The sequence below is a fragment of the Oryctolagus cuniculus genome, chromosome 4 (assembly GCF_051225735.1).
Source record: "Oryctolagus cuniculus isolate XC-2025 breed Fujian yellow rabbit chromosome 4, ASM5122573v1, whole genome shotgun sequence".
NCBI classification, from domain to species: Eukaryota; Metazoa; Chordata; class Mammalia; order Lagomorpha; family Leporidae; genus Oryctolagus; species Oryctolagus cuniculus.
In genome coordinates, this window is record NC_142870.1 from 139,843,717 (window position 1) to 139,863,952 (window position 20,236).

General features: G+C 43.6%; 1 protein-coding gene across 36 annotated transcripts in view; it reads left to right on the top strand.

Annotated features, from left to right (window-relative positions):
• The window catches only part of TFDP2 (transcription factor Dp-2), a 188,252-nt gene that overhangs the window by 82,697 nt on the left and 85,319 nt on the right, over nt 1–20,236 (top strand). For 5 of the 36 annotated variants that reach the window (XM_089331115.1, XM_089331116.1, XM_089331121.1 and 2 more), the window contains one exon: nt 13,943–14,100. The exons of the other annotated variants lie outside the window; for them this stretch is intronic. The gene's annotated coding sequence lies outside the window, so the exon portion shown is untranslated. The remainder of the gene's footprint in view (nt 1–13,942; nt 14,101–20,236) is intronic. 36 annotated transcript variants of the gene reach the window in all.

Sequence of the window (20,236 nt, forward strand, 5' to 3'; positions counted from 1 at the left end):
TTGATTAGCCCTTTTTTCAATGTCATCCTTTACATACCTCTCTCTCTCTTTTTTTTTTTTTTTTTTTGTTTAAGATTTTTTTGTTTGAAAGTCAGAGGTACAGAAAAAGAGGAGGGGGGATTTTTTTCCATCTGCTGGTTCACTCCCCAAATGGCCTCAATGGTCAGGGCCAGGCCAGGCCGAAGCCTGGAGCCAGGAGCTTCGTCCCAGCCTCCCATTGTGGCTGCAGGGGCCCAAGGACTTGGGCTATTTTCAGCTGCTTTCCCAGGTGCATTAGTAGGGAACTGGATAGGTGGGACATTACCCACTGTGCCACAGTGCTGGCTGGGTGCCTACATATCTTGTATTGAAACCATTTGGGAGCTATTAAAGTGTGAATAACAGCCTGATTGAAAGTGCAGTCATGTAAATCACACATCTAAATGAAAACATTTATCTATCAATAAAGACCTCAAATAGGCAAAGTAACCATTATGGTAATAATTTGGAAAAAAAAACACAAAAAATTGTGACTTACCTTTTTTGCCAATCCCTGATTAATAAAAGTAACATTTCTTTCCTATGCCTGGATTTGGGAGTACAGAACCCAGTGGCTGTCGTATTTCAGCGACCGTCAGAATCACCTGGAGGGCAGGTTACAGCGCTCACCTCCAGAGTTTCTAAGTAGGTGGGTCTGGGGTGGGGTCTGAAATCACTATTAACAAGTTCCCATGGGAAACTGATGTTGCCAGTCCTGGGCAAGAATGTAAGGGCATTATGGAGGTGGGGATTGAAAAGCAGGCAGTAGGTTTCAGCCTGATGTTCCTGCCTAAGATTTTTCACTGAATTTACCTGCGTGTGTCTGATACTGAGAGGTCATCAAGTGTCCGTGCCCCTGGGCTTTCAGATGGAGGAGGAAGAGGTATTCTTGTTGCTTTTTTTTTTTTTTTAAATATTTGAAAGTCAGAGTTACACAGAGAGAGGAGAAGCAGAGGGAGGGGGGGTCTTCCATCCAATGTTTCACTCCCCAGTTGGCCACAAAGGCCGGAGCTGTGCTGATCTGAAGTCAGGAGCCAGGAGCTTCTTCGCCAGCCCTCTTGTTGCTTTTATAAAGCCTCTGCTTTCAAGCTACAGCAATGTTTTATCTTTCACTAACTTTAATGTGAAAATAATGGCTCCTGTAATTCACCTCTATCCTAAGGAAATGAATTTTAAAGTATCATTTCAATAGATATGTTTAGCATAAGAGTAGCTCCTGTTCAGAAATCCCTTGCTAGGTGCTTTTAAAGTAAATGAAGGGTAGACTAGCATTGTGGCACAGCAGGTTAAGCTGCCTCCTGAGATATTAGCATTCCATTTGGGTACTGGTTTGAGTTCTAGCTATTCCACTTCCAATCCAGCTCCCTGCTAAAGGCCTAGGAAAGCAGTGGAGGATGCCCCAAGTGCTTGGATCTCTGCATCCACATAGGAGACCCAGAAGAAGCTCCTAACTTCAGCCCAGCCCCAGCCATTGTGACCATTTAGGGAACATCTGTCTTTCCCCCTCTCTGTGTAATTCTGCTTTCTAAATAAATAAATCTTTAAAATAATTTTTAAAATAAATTGAATATATATGCAACAGCTTATTTATAGTCAATAAAATTTGTTTATGAAAAGCATTTTATGGGGTCAGCACTGTAGGGTAGCGGGTAAAGCTGCTGCGCGCAGTGCCAGCATCCTTTATGGGGGCCAGTTCAAGTCCCGGCTGTTCCACTTCCGATCCTGCTCTCTGCTGTGGCCTGGGAAAGCAGTAGAAGATGGCCCAAGTGCTTGGGCCCCTGCACTTTCATGAGAGACCAGGAAGAAGCTCCTGGGTCCTGGGTCCTGGCCTCAGATCTGCTCAGCTCCTGGCTGTTGTGGTCATTTGGGGAGTGAACCAGCAGATGGAAGACCTCTTTCTCTCTCTGCCTCTCCTTCTCTCTCTATGTAACTCTGACTTTCAAATAAATAAATAAATCTTTAAAAAAAAAAAACAGTTTATGTGGGGGTGTTTTGCTGTAATATAACAGCTCAAATTTAATTTTTTTGTATTTTATGTTTTTAATTATGAAATTGATAGAAAAAATAAGATGTGTCGTTATTTCTTGCAAAGCATCTTTATATGATTATGATTTATTGTTACTATATATCTTTCTGTATTTTTAAATATGTTCATAATAGGGTATTAGCTTTATAATTAAAATATTCATGCTTTATATTTATATATATATTGCAAGCTTTTAGTTGACACATACACAGTGACATTTTTTTTCTAGTCATTTTTCTTTTCTTTTTTTTTTTTACTTTTATTTAATGAATATGAATTTCCAAAGTACGACTTATGGATTACAATGGCTTCCCCCCCATACTGTCCCTCCCACCCACAACCCTCCCCCCTCCCACTCCCTCTCCCCTTCCATTCACATCAAGATCCATTTTCAATTATCTTAACATACAGAAGATCAGCCTAGCACACATTAAGTAAGGATTTCAACAGTTTGCTCCCACACAGAAACATAAAAGATGATTTTTTTAGATGATGATGAAATCAGATCAGACCTATTGTCATGTTTAATCCCAGTGAGAGTCAAGTTGGGAATTGATAATTTCTTTTTTTTTTTTTTTTTACAGAAGATCAGTTTAGTATGCATTAAGTAAAGATTTCAACAGTCTGCACCCCCATAGAAACACAAGGTGAAATATATTGTTTGAGTACTCGTTATAGCATTAAATCCCAATGTACAGCACATTAAGGACAGAGATCCTACATGAGGAGTAAGTGCACAGTGACTCCTGTTGTTGACTTTACCAATTGACACTCCTGTCTATGGCATCAGTAATCTCCCTATGCTCCAGTCATGAGTTTCCAAGGCTATGGAAGCCCTCTGAGTTCTCCGACTCATTATCTTGTTTAGACAAGGTCATAGTCAAAGTGGAGGTTCTCTCCTCCCTTCAGAGGAAGGTACCTCCTTCTTTGAAGACCTGTTCTTTCCACTGGGATCTCACTCACAGAGATCTTTTTGCCAGAGTGTCTTGGCTTTCATTGCCTGAAATACTCTCATGGGCTTTTCAGCCAGATCCGAATGCCTTTAGGACTGATTCTGAGGCCAGAGTGCTATTTAGGACATCTGTCATTCTATGAGTCTGCTGAGTATCTCACTTCCCATGTTGGATCACTCTCCCCTTTATTTATTCTATTGGTTAGTGTTAGCAGGTACTAGACTTGTTTATGTGCTCCCTTTGACTCTTAGTCCTTTCATTATGATCAATTACACAGTGACGTTTTACAAACAGCTCTCCTACTTAGAGGCAGAATGCCAGCACCCCAGAAGCATGCTTTGTATTTCCTTTCCAGGTGACTGCTGTCTTGACTTCTAAAGGCACGGGTTGGGGTGGGTATTTGGCCTGGTGATTAAGATGCTAGTTGGGATGCGGATATCCCACATCAGAGTGCCTGCATTTTCTGATTCCAGCTTCCTGCTAATGCAGACCCAGGGAGGCTGCTGTGATCCCTCAAGTGATTGGGTGCCTGCTCACCCAGGTTGAAAACGTGAATTGAGTTTCTGGCTCTTGGCTTCAGCCTCAGCTGGGGGCCACTGGAGGTATCTGGGGAGTCAACCAGAAGATGGGCGCTCTCTTTCTCCATTCTGTCTGTGTGTCTCTTTCTCTACCTAAAATAAATTAAAATAGTAGAAGAGTGGTTCATTCCAAAAAAATTAGAAGAAAAGTAAAGCATGGGGTATTATTGGGCTTCATATAATTGTAATCATACAGCATTTATTCTTTTGTAACTGGCTTGATCAATAGTATATTTATGTGCTTCTTCCATATTGTTGTAACCAGTTGTAGTTCATCTTGCTCATCACTATTTAATATTCCAGTGTGCATAAAACATAATTTATTCTAGTATTGTATGTTGATGGTAGTTTTAAGTTTTCAGAATTTTTAATAGATTTATTTCTTTACCTGAAAGAATTATATATATATAGAGAGAGAGAGAGAACCTTCCATCCACTGGTCCACTCCCCTAGATGGCCACAATGCCTTGGGCTGGGCCAGGCCAAAGTCAGGAGCTTCTTCCAGGTCTCCCACATGGGTAGCGAGAAGCACCTGGGCCATCCTCTGCTGCTTTTTCTGGGCTATTAGCAGGGAGCTGCATAGGAAGTAGAGCAGCCAGGACTTGAACCAGTGCCTGTATGGGATGCCGCCATTGTAGGCAGCATTTTTGCCCCCTCTATGCCACAATGTCAACCCCTGAGTTTTTAGATTTTATGATTAGCCATGTCAGAAATATTCTAGTTCATGTCCTTTTGTGAACACATACGTGCGTTTCTGTAGGTCATAGACCTAGGAATGGAATTGTTTGATTAGGATCCAGCTTTTATAGATACTTCCACTTGATTTTTTTTTCCCAAATGTTTATACCAACTTATACTTCTACCCACAGTATTTGACTATTCCTGTCGCTTCAATTCCTTGCCAGTGCCTAATGGAGCTTTCCAGCGAAACAGAATCAATAAGATATCTCTTACTGGTTTCATAAGTAAGATGAGGCTTCCAAAAGTTTGTGGAAAATGGAATTAAAAGTACGCATATTCTGTGAACTTTTTGAAGCCCCCTGTAAACATGTGTGTGCGTGTGTGTCCATGTGTGTGAGAGAGAGAAAGAGACTGTGAGGGAAAGGAGGAATGTTTGTTACGGGAATTGCTTATGTGGTTGTGGAGGCCAGAAGCCCCGTGATCTGCCATCTGTAATCTGGAGAGCCAGGAGAGCCGATCATATCGTTTCAGCCTGAGTCTGAAGGCTGAGAACCAGGGGAACCAGTGGTGTATGTCCCAGGCCAAGTTTGAAAGCCCAGGAACCGGGGAAGCTGATGGTGTTAGTCTTTGTCCTAGTTCCAAGACCCAAGAATGAGTAATGCCAAAATCTGAGGCCAAGAGAAGGCTGATGTTTCAGCTCAGAGAGAAATAAATTCTCCCGTCTTTATCTTTTTTCTCCATCCAGGCCCTCAACAGATTGGATGATGTTCACTTAGATCAGTGAGGGCAGCCTTCTTCATTCAGCTTGGCCAAATGCTAATGTGTTCCAGAAACACCCTCATAGACTACCCAGAACTAATGTTTTGTCAGCTCTCTGGGCATCCTTTGGCCGAGTCAAGTTGGCCCATAAAATTAACCGCCACAATGTTTTTCATCTATTTCCTTGAGCTCAGTGTGGCTGCTTTTAGTGTTAATCCACTGTGGCTTTAATTCACGTTTCCCATATGAGAAATGACTGAAGAACCATTCCTATATTTTTCGTTGTGAATTATGCTAAAACAGTTTTGTAGTGTGTGATTCAGTATTGAACGTGTTTTAGCTTCATTTCATGGTGTTTAATTATAAGAAGTCTGGGATTTTTTTTTTTAATTTGAAAGGCAGAGAAACATAGAGGAGAGACAGAGATCTTCCATCTTCCCTAAATGGCTACAACAACCAGGACTGGGCCAGGTCAAAGCCAGGAGCCAGAAACTCCAATTAGATCTCTCACATGGGTGGCAGGGACCCCAATCTTGGGCCATCCTCTGTACTTTAGCAGGGAGCTAAATCAGAAGCAGAGCCACTGAGACTCGAACTGGCACTCCCCTGTGGGATGTTGGCATTGCAGGCAGTGACAACCTGCTGGGCCGCAACTCCTGCCCCAAGAAGTGTTTTTTGAAATGCATAAAAGCATATTATAACTTGATCCAATGTTATGGCTATGATCTTAAAAATAGCTTACATTTACTATTTAAAGTAAGGTTCAAGAGGCAGGTGTTTGGTGCAGTGGCTTATGTTGCTGCTTGAGATGCCTGCATCCCATATCAGAGTGCCTAGTTTGAGTCCTGGATGGTCCACTTCTGATCCTATTTCCTTCTGATGTGTATCCTGGGAGACAGCAAATGATCGCCCACATGATTGAGTTTTTGCCACCCATGTGGGAGACCTGAATAGTTTCGGGCTCCTGGTTGCAGCCTGGCCCAACCCTGGCTGTTGTGAGCATTTGAGGAGTAAACAATAAATGGAAGATAACTCTCTCTCTTCTTTTCAAATAAATTTTTTAAAAACCTCCAAAAAAATAGGGACGAGGCCCTGTCCTGAGTGCGCCGGTTCTTTTCTGGCTGCTCCGCTTCCAATCCAGCTCTGATGTGGCCCGGGAAGGCAGTGGAGGATGGCCCAGGTCCTTGGGCTGCTGCACCCATGTGGGAGATCTGGAAGAGGCTCCTGGCTCCTGGCTTTGGGTCGGCTCAGCTCTGGCCATTGCGGCCGTTTGGGGAATGAACCATCAAATGGAAGACCTCTCTCTCTCTGTCTCTACCTCTCTCTGTAACTCTTTCAAATAAACAAAATTAAAAAATCTTAAAAAAATACAAAAAAGTAAATAATAATTAAGACTTGAGTTAATTAATATGCTATGACATCTAATAAGATTTTATTTAAATTTGTTGATTTAAATTTTTGTAATTGAATGCTATTATTTTCCTGTTTACTTCACCTGCTAAATTGAAGCTGTGTTCTCATGTGAAAATCCTCCTGTAGACTGAGTTGGAATTTTTTGGCAAAGATGAGTAAGCTGATAGCCAGACTCTGCTGGCTGCTGTAGTCGGGAACACTGCTAGCCTCAAATAAGATAGTATTTATAAAGCACTACACAGGTTTTTGTATTACTTTCAGAACTTTAATAATTCTGAAATGTTCTTAATATCTTGGTTTGCTTTCTGTTTTATTCACTGATACCCTTATTTGAATTTTATTTTAAATTCTCAGAAATTATTTCATTCTTACTATTGTCTGAGTCTTAAAAACAAGATGGAAGTCACAAAACAATCCAGAAACTGTCTATTTAAATAGAATCTATGTAATCTATTTAAGTGGAGTTGAAATTAGTCAATAACTATAGGATGGCATTAGCTTCATTGGTATTTTAAGAGTCTGTTGTAGGGGCCAGTGCTGTGGCATAGCAGGTAAAGCTGTCACCTGCAGTGCTGGCACCAGTTGGAGTCCCTCTGCTGCACTTGATCCCAGCTCTCTGCTATGGCCTTGGAAAACAGTAGAAGATGGCCCAAATCCTTGGGCTCCTGCACCTGCATGGGAGACCCAGAAGCAGCTCCTGGCTCCTGGCTTCAGATCAGCACAGCTCTGGCCATTGTGGCCATCTGGGGAGTGATTCAGTGGATGAAAGCCTCCCCTCTCTCCCCACCCCCCCAGCTCTGCCTCTTAAATAAATCTTAAAAAAAAAAAAATCTTTTGTTTGGTCAGGTTCTTGAAACAAAGTAAGAGTTGCACCCGAGGGGGGTGCTTGTCCTTGGCTAGGGCCTGACAATGACAAAATTCTACTCTGAGGTTTTCCTCTTTTCAGGTTTGTTTGGGAGCTTCCACTTGTCTCCTCAACTCCAGTTTTGGAACTTTAGTTTAAAAAGCGGTATTTGAGAGGAATAAGAGAGTTGCTATTGGTGAAATTTTCATAGTGGAACTCCCAGACTTCCACTCAGTATTCTCAGAGTACTGAGAAGCAGACAGACAGATCCTCCATCCACTGGTTCACACCACAAATGGCCACAACTGCCGGAGCTGGGCCAATCTGCAGCCAAGAGCCAGGAGCTTCTTCCAGGTCTCCCACGTGGGTGCAGGGGCACAAGGACTTGGGCCATCTTCTAATGCTTTCCCAGGCCATAGCAGAGAGCTGGATCGGAAGTGGAGCAGCCGGGTCTTGAACCAGTGCCCACATGGGATGCTGGCACTGCAGATAGCAGCTTTACCCACTATGCCACAGCACTGGCCCCAGTGTGTGATGTTTGTTTAGAAAATTTAGCCAGTCCTCTAGAAATTGGGGATTGTTTTGCTTGTCAGTATTTAAAGCTTATCCTCATTTTGGATTCCAGATCTTTCCACCTTACAATGAAACACTCAGTGGAAAATTTGAACCATATGTGGTAGAATGACCACAAGCAAATGCAAGGGGGTTAGGCCTAAAACTTCAGTGCTATGTTTGATTTGTGTATCATTTTTTGTGTTTTCAATAAAAGCAAATATGTGACTGCTGTCTCTTTCTGTAAAAACAATAACTGAATAGCCATGAAAAATAAATATGTGGTCTTTGTCTCCAGTTCCTAGCACCCAGTTCCTACAACCCTTGGAAACTCCAGAGTGATCAGAATGTCTTTTGTATGCTAATGAGATGATAGTTGGTTGGGGCTTCTAGATCTCTTCAGAATGGAAGGTGGGCTTGTTGCCGGAAAGACCCAAGGCATTATAATCCCATGCCCTGGCTTCCTGGGTGGAGAGAGCCCTGGAGATGAGTCAGTCACCTGTAGCCAGTGATTTAATTGGTCTTGCCTGCACAGAGACCTCCTTAGAAGCTCCCAGGCAGGGTTTGGAGCCCTTTGGTTGGAGGACACATCAAGGTACTGGCTGGGTAGCATGCCTAGGGAGGGCGTGGAAGCTCCGCCCACTCCTCCTTCCCCTTAAGGCGCCCTGGGTGCCTCTTTCATTTGGCTGTTGTATTCCTGGGCCACGTCCTTTAACAAACAGTTAATAGTAAGTAAAATGCTTTCTTGAATTCCTTGTCACTCTAGCAAATTATCAAACCTGAGGAGAGAAGTCATGGGGAGCTGTAGGACTTCTAATCTGCCAGGCAAAAATGGAAAACAACCTGGGCACCCCGTTTGTAGCTGACATCTGAAATGGAGAGCAGTCTTGGTGGACTTGAGCTGTTAATTTGTGGATTGTGAGCTGAGTAGTTACTGTCAGAATTGAGTTGAAATTCTGTATACCTAGTTAGTGTCAGGGAAAAATTCTCGCGTAGATGTCAGAAGTGTTGTGAGTAAAAACAGCTTCAGTTTGTTGTTGGGCGCTTGAATTCACAGATTGTCTAGATGCCCTTTGTTTTGATTACTGTGTTCTTTCTTTTAATATTTAGGGCTGGTTTACCAAAATACTTTTAAAATGACTTGGATATTTTTTAAATAGAATACTAAAACATGAACCTACATCAAAGATTCTAGAAAACATGTTAGATCATGCTTTACTTAACTCAGTGGATAATATTCTGCTGGAAGTGTAATCCCTGCTTTTACTTATTTATTTTAAAAGATTTATGTATTTACTTGAAAGGCAGAATCTTCCAGATGCTGGTTCACTCCAAGTGGCCACAGCAGCTGGAGCTGGACCAGGCCAGGATTCAGGAACTTCTTCCAGGTCTCTCACATGGGTGGCAAGAACTTAAGTCCTAGAGCCACCTTCTGCTGCTTCCCAGGTGCACTAACGGAACTGGATCTGAAGTAAAGCAGCCGGGACTCAAACCAGCACTCAGTATAGGATGCAGGTGTCACAAGCGGCAGTTTACCCTGCTGGCCTGTAATGTTCATCCCGTGTAATCTCATTAAGGCAATGTCCTTAGCTCAGTTTTTATGAACTTTGAGTGAAAGGTCTTAAATAGTTGTGACTATTTTGCTGGAAAAAAATGACATCTGGTGTTTCTGGGACATAGACATAGGTTCCAACATAAAACACATACTCAGCTCAACTGGCATTGAACTGGCGGGCATGTGGGGTGAGGAATAGGTCATAATAGCATAAACTCTAGATGACTTGGATGGAAAGCTTCATAAAGGCAAGGAATGGAAACTGGGAGTTGTGGTGGAGGACGAAAGCGTTCAGTATCTTCCTGCTGCCATGGTTAGTTCTACGGTTGTGTTATTACTCCTTTTCAACACATCCTGTATTTTTGGATCAAGAGGGAAATGTCATTCTCTGACATTTTTCTGTTCACTTTTGATAGTTGGGAATGCAGTCACTTGAATTTGCTATTGGGATGAAATAATTTATGGAATTCACAACACTCAGAGTACTCTTAGAAATTCTGACTTGGTTGATAAAACACACTTCACAGCTCCTCCTTTGCCTGGTCTCTTTAGGTTTCAGAAATTCCTTTTTGAGTGAAAGACAACCCAGCTCGGAACATATTGTTTTCTTGGTTGGCAGAGCAAGGTCAATTCCTTGTGCACATAGAATCAAGCTAACAACCAGAGTTAATCCAAAATTTGGAGTTTTCTTAGCTCTGCTAATTTTCTCCCTTATTTTTCCATTTTCACAAGTTCTCTCAAGTGATTAAGCTGAACTCAAAGAGTGTTTTTCAAATTTTCTTTTAAAAGAATCTTATTATTTTGTTTCAGAAAGGCTATGCTGTATCTAATAAACTTTTTGTAAGCCTGTGGCGCCCGTGAAAATGCACCATTCAGATCTCCTGCTGGGGTGAGGCACAGCAGATTGACAGTCCAGGCTGTGGCCCCTTGGGATTCACAGCCTCATTCTTGCTGAGGTCACACTTGATTGTGGCTCCTCCCAGCCACTGAAGGAGCCTGATGGGGTCCAGTAGAGTCCCATTCATCAGGGACACAGGGCCCCTCTAATGAGCACAGCACTACCTGCCCATTGCTGCATAACAAATGAACAAAAGTCCCTCTCACACAGTTTCTGAGAGTTAGGAATCCAGGAGTAGCTTCTCTAGGTAAATTTTGCCCCAGGACTACTCTGGAGATTGTAAGCAAACTGGTAGCCAGGGCTGTGGTCACCTGACAGCCAGACTAGGGCTGGAAGATCTCCCACGATGGCTCCCAAACAGGGACCTTGCTGGCTGTTCTCATGAGGTCCCTGATGATTTTCTCCACATTTGTTGGGGCAAGTAATAGTAGTTCAGTTTTCACCTTACGTATCATTTATTCAGAGACACCTCCACCAAGGGTTGCCAATTACATAAATGAACATAGTGGACAATATTTGGGAGCTACTTTTACTAAAAATGTGTTGTTTATTTGAAATTTAGATTTAACTGAGTGTCTTCCATTTTATCTGATAGCCCAATTTCCACCCTCTCTTCTCTACCTGTGGCATCATTTTGACACTTAACTGCAGTGTGTGTGTGTGTGTGTGTGTATATAACCTATTTATTTATTTGAAAGGCAGAGTTAGAGAAAGGCAGAGACAGAGAGATCTTCCATCCACTGGTTCTCTCCCCAAATGGCCTCAACGACTGGATCTGGGCCAGTCCGGAGCCAGGAGCTGGGAGCTTCTTCCGGGTCTCCCACGTGGGTGCAGGGGCCCAAGGACTTGGGCCATCTTCCAGTGCTTTCCCAGGCGCATTAGCAGGGGGCTGAGTTGGAAGAGGATTAGCTGGGACACAAACCGGCACCCATATGGGATCCCCCTACTGCAGGCAGCGGCTTTATCCACTGCGCCTAGCGCTGACCCCCTGCAGTATATTTTAATCTTCTGTTTAGTTGTTGTCAGTGTTTTCCCACATGGCTGGAACTTACCTATGGGAATAAACTTTTTAAATTCAGTGTTCTATCCCAGTGTCAAACACCATGAGTTTAGTGAATATTCAATAAATATGAGGATAAGCTTCAGCTCCTCCTTCTTATAGCTACGGATAATACCTGTTTCCTACTTTGGAAGCAAAACATAAGAAAAAGGAAATTAAAAAAAATTAGGCCTACTATTTTCTAGGAACTGTAGTGAACTGTAAACAATAGTTGGAAGTTGGGCTTATTGTAGAAGCAGTAGGTTTTAAGGAGCAGTAAAGGACATGGAATCCAATAGCCCTGAGTTTGAATCTTCATGTTACATAGTGAAGTCTTGGCAAGTGGCTTGGTCACATTTCAGAATGTCAGTTTTCTCATCCCCAAAGCAGGAACATTGTGAGGATTACATGATAAAACACATGATCTTGCCTTGTGTGGTACCTGTTTTTGGCACATGATAGGGCCACAGCACATCTCTAATGGAGCTTCGTTGACCTTCAGAATGTAAGTCCTTGATTGGTTCTGCCACTTGGTTCAGATACTCATGATTCCACCAAGGGTAGATTCTGAGCCAAATATGTCTTTCTTTCTGCAGTGGGATTACTGTGGCCACAACACACCAGTAGAATAAAACTAACCTGCTTTAGATTAGTTAAAATAGCTTGTTTTCCCTGTATTTCTGAACAGTGTGCTGTTTGTTCCTAGTGATAAGAGGAGACAGCATTGAAGGATCAAAAATGGATGATCCTGTTATTGTAATCTGCCACAAGCCAGCAGCCTCTACAGTAACATTCCTGATATCTGCTGCCTAAAATCCAAAAGGTCCACTGGCCCAAATTAATTTAAAATATTTTTGGCAGGGACCAATGCCCCAAATTAATTTCAAGAATGTTTTTGTTGGGGGCCCAGCACTGTGGCATAGTGGGTAAAATTGTCACCTGCTGTCCCGGCATCCCATATAGGCACTGGGGTTTGAGTCCCAGCTGCTCCACTTCCTATCCAGCTCTCTGCTATGGCCTGGGAAAGCAGTGGAAGATGGCCCAAGTCCTTGGGTCTCTGTACCCACGTGAGAGACTCTGAAGAAGCTCTTGACTCCTGGCTTCAGATCAGCCTAGATCCAGCCAGTGTGGCCATTTGGGGGAGTAAACCAGCAGATGGAAGACCTCTCTCTGTCTCTCTGCCTCTGCCTCTCTCTAACTCTGCCTTTCAAATAAATCTTAAAGAAATGTTTTAAAGATAAGTTTATTTTGTTGCAGAAAAATAGAAATCCATGAATACATCAAAAAAGTTGATAAAAAGTATGTATTATGAAAAAAGCTATCATGGTTTTAAAAATAGATCAGTATTTTGTCTGTGTACAAAGATAGTTTTACTTATTCCTTTCTTATTTTATACCTTTTATTTCTTTTTCCTGACATATTACACTAGCTAAAATGTAGTTCAATATTGAAGTCATTTAAGTGGATATCATAGTCTTGTCCTGGATTTTAGGGCGAAAGCATTCAATTTTATTTTTAATCATCAGTGTGATTTTTAGCTATGAGTATTTTTGTAGTTACTTTTTAGCACATTGAGGAAGTTCCTGTCTATTCCTTGTTTTTGAGAATTAACATGAATGGCTCCTGGATTTGATTAAATGTCCTGTTGACATTTATTGAGATGATAGTGTAGTTTCTTTTTTTAATTCTATTTATATTATGAATCACATGGATTGGTTTTCTTTCTTCCTTTCTTTTTATTATTTATTGGAAAGAGTTATACAGAGAAGGAGAGGCACCGAGAGAGAGAGAGAGGTCTTCCATCCGCTGGTTCACTCCCCAGTTGGTCGCAACGGCCAGAGCCGCACCGCACTGATCCGAAGCCAGGAGCCAGGAGCTTCTTCTGGGTCTCTCATGTAGGTGCAGGGGCCCAAGAACTTGAGCCATCCTCCACTGCCTTCCCAGGCCATAGCAGAGTGGATCAGAAGTGGAGCAGCTGGGTTTCGAACCAGTGTCCATATGGGATGTTGGCACTGCAGGTGGCAACGGCTTTACCCACTATGCCACAGCGCTGGCCGCCAACAATTTATCAAGGACAGTTCACTGTACGTTAGCTGAAATGTTTCTAATTGGTTGCTAGAATGCTTCAGTTTTGTTTCTTCAGGACATATATATTTAATTTTTATATTATTTATTTGAAAGAGAGAGAGGTAGAGTCAGAGAGAGAGAGAGGTCTTTCAACTGCTGATACCTTCCAAATGGGTGCTACAGCCGGATTTGAGTCAATTCAAAGCCAGGAGCCAGCAGCTTCCTCTGGGTCTCCCACATGGGTACAGGGGCCCAGGAACTTGGGCCATCCTCTGCTGCTTTCCCAGGCACATTAGCAGGAAGCTGGATCAGAAGTGGAGCAGCCCGGACTTGAACCAGTGCCCATATGAGATGCCAGCGCTGCAGGCTGGGGTTTTAGCCCGCTGCTCCACAGTGTCGGCCCCATATTTCATTTTATTTAAAAAATGTTATTTAAAGGGAACAAGTTCCATGTATTTATATATACAGTTTTAAGGACATAATGATACTTCTCTCTCAACCTCCCTCACTCCTACCCTCCCTCCTCCTTCTTTTCTTATTTTTCTTTTAATTTTTGCAGTGATATACTTTCAGTTTGTAATCACAGCTTCATCCTCCACTAAATAAAAAATTGAACAAGTACAAAAACCACTGTTCCTCAGGGACTTACAAGGGCTGTAAACAACAATCAGATCTCTAAATGTCAACAGTGCTTCAGTTTAAACCTTACATTTATTGGTAAGTTTTTGATGTTGTTAATCCAGATTGGAGTTTCTTGCCTTTTCACTTTGCTCAGTATGCTCAGTAATAGCAGTAAGTGCATTTCTGCTTATGTAAGCTTGTAGTGTGGCTGAACAGGTGAAGGGGAGCAGGATGGAGGAGCAGCTCGCTCTCCTCTCTGTCTGCTGTTCCAGCGTGAACATGTGCTCAGTTATTGTGTGAGAAGCCTGAGTTTAGTTGGCATCTGGGTAGTGGCATCCGTCTCCTTTACTCGCCCATGGGCAACTTCGTGAAAAATGGAGAAGCAGAGCTACAGATGGAATCAGAAGCCAGCAGTTCAAATCCAAGTAGGCCACATAGCAGGAGGAATTTTCATGAGCAAAGGTGAAGGTCCTCATAGCGAGGACAGGCAAGAAAAAGGCAGATTTCTCTCCATCTCTAACTGCTACCTAAAACCTCACAGAAGCAGGGTCTTTGTCAACCAGAAACGCGCCAGCTGTGTGGCAACTGTTATCTGCAGCTGCCAGGGCTCCCCTTCTCCCTCCCCTTTCTCTTATCATCACCTTTTACTTCCCTTGTAAAGGCAGCCTTAGAAGTGGATCCATGGTTGGGGTGGGTTGTGAGATGTGGAAGGGACAGAGAGAAGAAATTGCAAGGGAGTGGTTTCCTCTCAGGTCCTCCTTCAGACAAAGACACAAGTGGAGCTTTTATTATGGAAAACTTTGACTGTTTACAAGAGTAAAGAACTGTCCAAAGGATCCCCTTGCACCGATTAACAGTATAAACAACTTGACTGCACTACTTAGGGAGGAACTGTAGTCTGCTTCGGAGTATCTGGGGTTGAATTATCAATCTCTAGACCTATAACAAGACAGCAGCATCTGGAGATCCTTAACCTAGAATCCCTGACTTGACTTCAAGTTATGACAAACTAAGGTGAGTAAAATTCTGTGCTCTGGAGAGAGTATAAGATTTTAATGGACTCCCCACAGAGATCTTTCATCCCCCCCAATTTATGAGACTTGTAATACTGCATGATTGCTTTACACTGGAAATTGTGTGACTCAGTCTTTTCTCCAACACCAGCACTGTGAGTGAAAAGTCACAGAACAGCCGTTGGACAACAAAGGAGAGAACTTACCTAACTTTTTCCTTAACTAAACCTGGATAGATTTCTCAATTTTCAAATAATTGACAATTTTTAAAGCCATATTGGGGTTATTAAGAAATTCTGAAAAGTAAAAGAAGGAAGGTTTTTTAAAAATTAGTTAACTTGTTTATTTGAGCAGAAGAGAGGGAGAGAGACAACTTTCCCATCTCCTGATTCATTCCCCAAATGCCTGCCAAGGCTGGACCTATGCCAGGCTGAAGCCAGGAGTCAGGAACTCAATCTGGGTCCCCCACCTAGGTAGCAGGGACCCAGCCACTTGAGCCATCACTGCTGCTTTCCGCTGTGCACTGTAACAGGAAGCTTGGATCTGGAGTGGAGCTGGAGTTGAACCCCAGCATTCCACTCTGAGATACAGGAGTCCCAAACTGGTATCTCAACCTTTAGCCCAAACACCTGCTTTAAAAGGAATTGTTACCCTTTTTTTTTTTTTAAGATTGATTTATTTATTTGAAAGACAGTGTTACAGAGAGGCAGAGGCAGAGAGAGAGAGAGAGAGAGAGAGAGAGAGAGAGAAAGGGAGGGAGGTCTTCTATCTGTTGATTTACTCTCCAAATGGCCACAAGAGCCGGAGTTGGGCCAGTCCAGAGCCAGGAACCAGGAGGTTCTTCCAGGTCTCCCAGGCAGTGGCCCAAGGACTTGGGACATCTTCTACTGCTTAGCTAGGCCATAGCAGAGAGCTGGATTGGAAGTGGAGCAACCAGGACTCCAACTGGCGGCCATATGGGATGCCGGCACTGCAGGTAGTGGCTTTAACCACTACACCACAGTACTGGCCCCAGGAAGTGTTATCCTTAAGAAACAAAAGAAAATCATATTTTGGAGAACTGAGAAAGGAAGCAGGTAATATTAGATGCTGTTTGACTTATTCTCAAAGCATTTTTTATTTATTTATTTTTTGACAGGCAGAGTTAGAGAGAGAGAGAGACAGAAAGTAAGGTCTTCCTTTTCCGTTGGTTCTCCCCCCAAGTGGCTGCTACAGCCAGTGCACTGCATCTAGCGCGCTGCACTGATCTGAAGCCGGGAGCCAGGTGCTTCCTCCTGGTCTTCCCATGCGGGTGCAGGGCCCAAGCACCTGGGCCATCCTCCACTGCACTCCTGGGCCACAGCAGAGAGCTGGACTGGAAGAGGAGCAACCGGGACAGAATCCGGCGCCCCAACTGGGCCTAGAACCCGGTGTGCCGGCACTGCAGGTGGAGGATTAGCCAAGTGAGCTGCGGTGCTGGCCCTCAAAGCATTTTTTAATGACTGCAAAATAGTATGTAAGACAACTGACATCAAAGGGAATCAACCAAGATGTCAGCAAAGATTATGTGATAATAATAGTTCACTAGTTATTGAGTACTTCATAAGGCGATTGGCCTTTGGCCTAACACACGTGTTTGTGATGCCTGCATCTTGTATCAGTGTACCTGGGTTCAAGTCCCAGCTCTGCTGTCAATCCCAGTGACCTGTTAATGTGTACCCTGAGAAGCAACAGTGGCTAGGTCTGTGACACTCACACCCTGGCATCAGCCTGGACCAGGGATTTGGGGAGTAAACAAGCAAATGGGAGCTCTGTTGGTCAGTCTGCTTATCTCTGTGCCTCTCAAATAAATGTAAAAAAACAAACAAATGAAAAAACCAACCCGCATGAGTTGGCTGATTAAGTCTAATCAAGTGATTATTTTCAAGAAGATTGCATATGTTAAATTCCTTTTTGAAGATTATAGCTAGTAAGAATTAGGTCTCAGATTTAAATCCAAATATGCTGACTCAGTTGCCTAGAGCTAGAGGAAATAAGGATGATTACATAGAATCCTGCATCATTCTTTGTACTTTTCTCCATTAGATTTTTTTTAAATAAAAAACATGGGGCATCTTTACAGTTTTTTGTTTTGTTTGTTTTTAGATTTATGTATTTGAAAGGTAGAGTTACAGAGAGAGGAAGAGACATCATCCATATGCTAGTTCACTCCCCAGATGGCTGCAACAGCCACAGCTGGGTTGGTCCGAAGTGAGGAGCCAGGAGCTTCTTCGGGTCTCCTATGTGGGTGCAGGGGCCCAAGGACTTGGACCGTCTTCTGCTGCTTTCCCAGGCACATTAACAGGAAGTTGGATCAGAAGTGGAGAGCCAAGACTCAAACCAGCACTCTTATGGGATGCCAGCCTTTCAGGCCGCAGCTTTACCCGTTAGACGCCACAGTGCTGGCCCCTGTCTTGGGATTTTTAAAGAAAAGATTTAGAATCTGTTCAAGATTCTCCTGGCTCACAAAGTTATTGAAACTCCATATAATTTTTTTAAAGATTTATTTATGTATTTGAAAGAGTTACACTCAGAGAGAGAGAAGGAGAGGCAGAGAGAGAGGTCTTCTATCCGCTGGTTCACTCCCTAGTTGGCCGCAACGGCCAGAGCTGCGCTGAACCAAAGCCGGGAGTTCCTCCGGGTCTTCCCTCATGGGTGCAGGGGCCCAAGGACTTGGGCCATCCTCCACTGCTTTCCCAAGCCATAGCAGAGAACTGGATTGGAGGTGGAGCAGCCGGGACTCGAACCAGCGCCCATATGAGCTACTGGCACTGCAGGCAGCTTCACCCGCTATGCTACAGTGCTGGCCCCAAAAAATAATACTAAAAATTTTAAATTTTGAAGAGGATTAAAGATATGCTGTAGTGGGACTTGTGTTGTAGCATAGTGGGTTCAGCCTTCGCCTGCAATGCCAGCATCCCATACAGTGCCAGTTTGAGTCCTGGCTGCTCCACTTCCAATCCAGCTCCCTCCTTATGGCCTGGAAAAGCAGAGGATGATTACCCAAGTGCTTGGGCTCCTACAGCCACATGGGAGACCCAGAGAGACTCTGGGCTCCTGGCTTTGGCCGGGGTCATTGCAGCCATTTGGAGAGTAAACGAGTGAATGGAAATTCTCTCTTTCTCTCTCTGTCTCCCTCTCCCTCTCCCCGTCTTTCCACCTATTTCTAACTCTTTCAAATAAATAAAAAATAAATCTTAAAAAAAGAACAGTTAATGAAATTTACCACAGTTTCTTTTGCTTTACTAAATGATTAAAAAGAGAAAAGGAAAATGAAAAAGAAAATACCTGCAGTGTTATTAGTAAAAGAAAACAATAGGAGATAGTACTAAAATCAGGGAACTAATCAGAATAAAAATGATCTAGCATAAGTTTTAAACGATAAAGATTATATCCAAAAAACATGTCTAGGACTTAGAGTACCTGGTTTTAAGGCTTACCATAAAGCTGAACTAATCAAAACGAGGCAGTATTGCAAAAGAGTAGATACACAGATCAGTGGACTGGGCTATAGAACCCAGAACAGACCCATATAAGTAGTTTTTATTTTACTTAATGATATTTGTGTATTTGCAGTATTTGAAAGACAGAGAAAGACAGAGACAGAGACAGTTAGTTTCCTTTTGCCGACTCACCCCCCGAATGCTTGCAGCTGTAGCTGGCCTAGGCCAAAACCAGGAGCCCAAAATTGAATCTGATTTTCTCATGCTGGTGGAAGGAGGTACCTGTGCCATCACCAGCTCTTCTCTACCTCCCAGGACATGTATTTATTAGCAGGAAGGTGAACTCAAACCGAGGTGCTTAGACAGGGGATGTGCGCCTCTCAAGCAGTGTCTTAACCTTTGCCCCAAATGCTTACCCCTAGTGGGCCTTTGACAAAGGAACAGAGAGTTTTTTTCTTTTATTTTTTTTAGAGTTAGACAGTGAGAGAGAAAGACAGAGAGAGAGTTATAGACAGTGAGAGAGAGGCAGAGAGAAAGGTCTTCCTTCCGTTGGTTCACTCCCCTAATGGCTGCTACTGCCAGTGCTGCACCGATCTGAAGCCAGGAGCCAGGTGCTTCCTCCCGGTCTCTCATGTGGGTGCAGGGCCTAAGCACTTGGGCCATCCTCCACTGCCCTCCCGGGCCACAGCAGAGAGCTGGACTGGAAGAGGAGCAACCAGGACTAGTACCCGGTGCCCCAACTGGGACTAGAACCTGGGGTGCCGGCACCACAGGCAGAGAATTAGTCTAGCGAGCCACAGCGCTGGCCCAAGAACAGAGAGTCTTTTCAACAAATGATGCTAGTACAATTGAAGGCCACCTGCAAAAGACAAACTAGGGGCCTTCATACTGTGGCATAGAAGATTAAGCTGCCACCTGCAGTGCCAGTGCCCCTCTGGGATACTGGTTTGAGTCCTGGTTATTCCACTTCTTACCTAGCTCCCTGTTAATCTGCCTGGGAAAGCAGTGTAAGATGGTCCAAGTCCTTGGGTGCTTGCACTGACATGGGAGACCCAGAAGAAGCTCCTGGTTCCTGGCTTCAGACTGGCTCAGCTATGGCCATTGCAGCCAACTGGGGAGTGAACCAGCAGATGGATGGTATGTTTCTCTGTCTCTCTGTCTCTCTCTCACTTCCTCTCTTTGTAACTCTGCCTTTCAAATAAATACATTTTTAAAAATAAATAAATAACAAAAGACAAAAACTCTAGATATAGACTTTGCACTTTTCATAAGAATTGCTCAAAATGGATCATATATCTAAATGTGAAATACAAGCTGTAAACCTTCTAGAAGGAAATTAGCAGAAAATCTAGGTGATATTAGATTTTTTTTTTTTTTTTTTTTTTGACAGGCAGAGTGGATAGTGAGAGAGAGACAGAGAGAAAGGTCTTCCTTTTTGCCGTTGGTTTACCCTCCAATGGCCGCCACGGCTGGCGCACTGCGGCTGGCGCACCGCGCTGATCCGAAGCCAGGAGCCAGGTGCTTTTCCTGGTCTCCCATGGGGTGCAGGGCCCAAGTACTTGGGCCATCCTCCACTGCACTCCCTGGCCACAGCAGAGAGCTGGTTTGGAAGAGGGGCAACTGGGAAAGAATCTGGCGCCCCGACCGGGACTAGAACCCGGTGTGCTGGCACTGCTAGGTGGAGGATTAGCCTAGTGAGCTGCAGCGCCGGCCAGGTTTTGCAGGGACTTCTTAGCTATAGCACCAAAAACATGATTC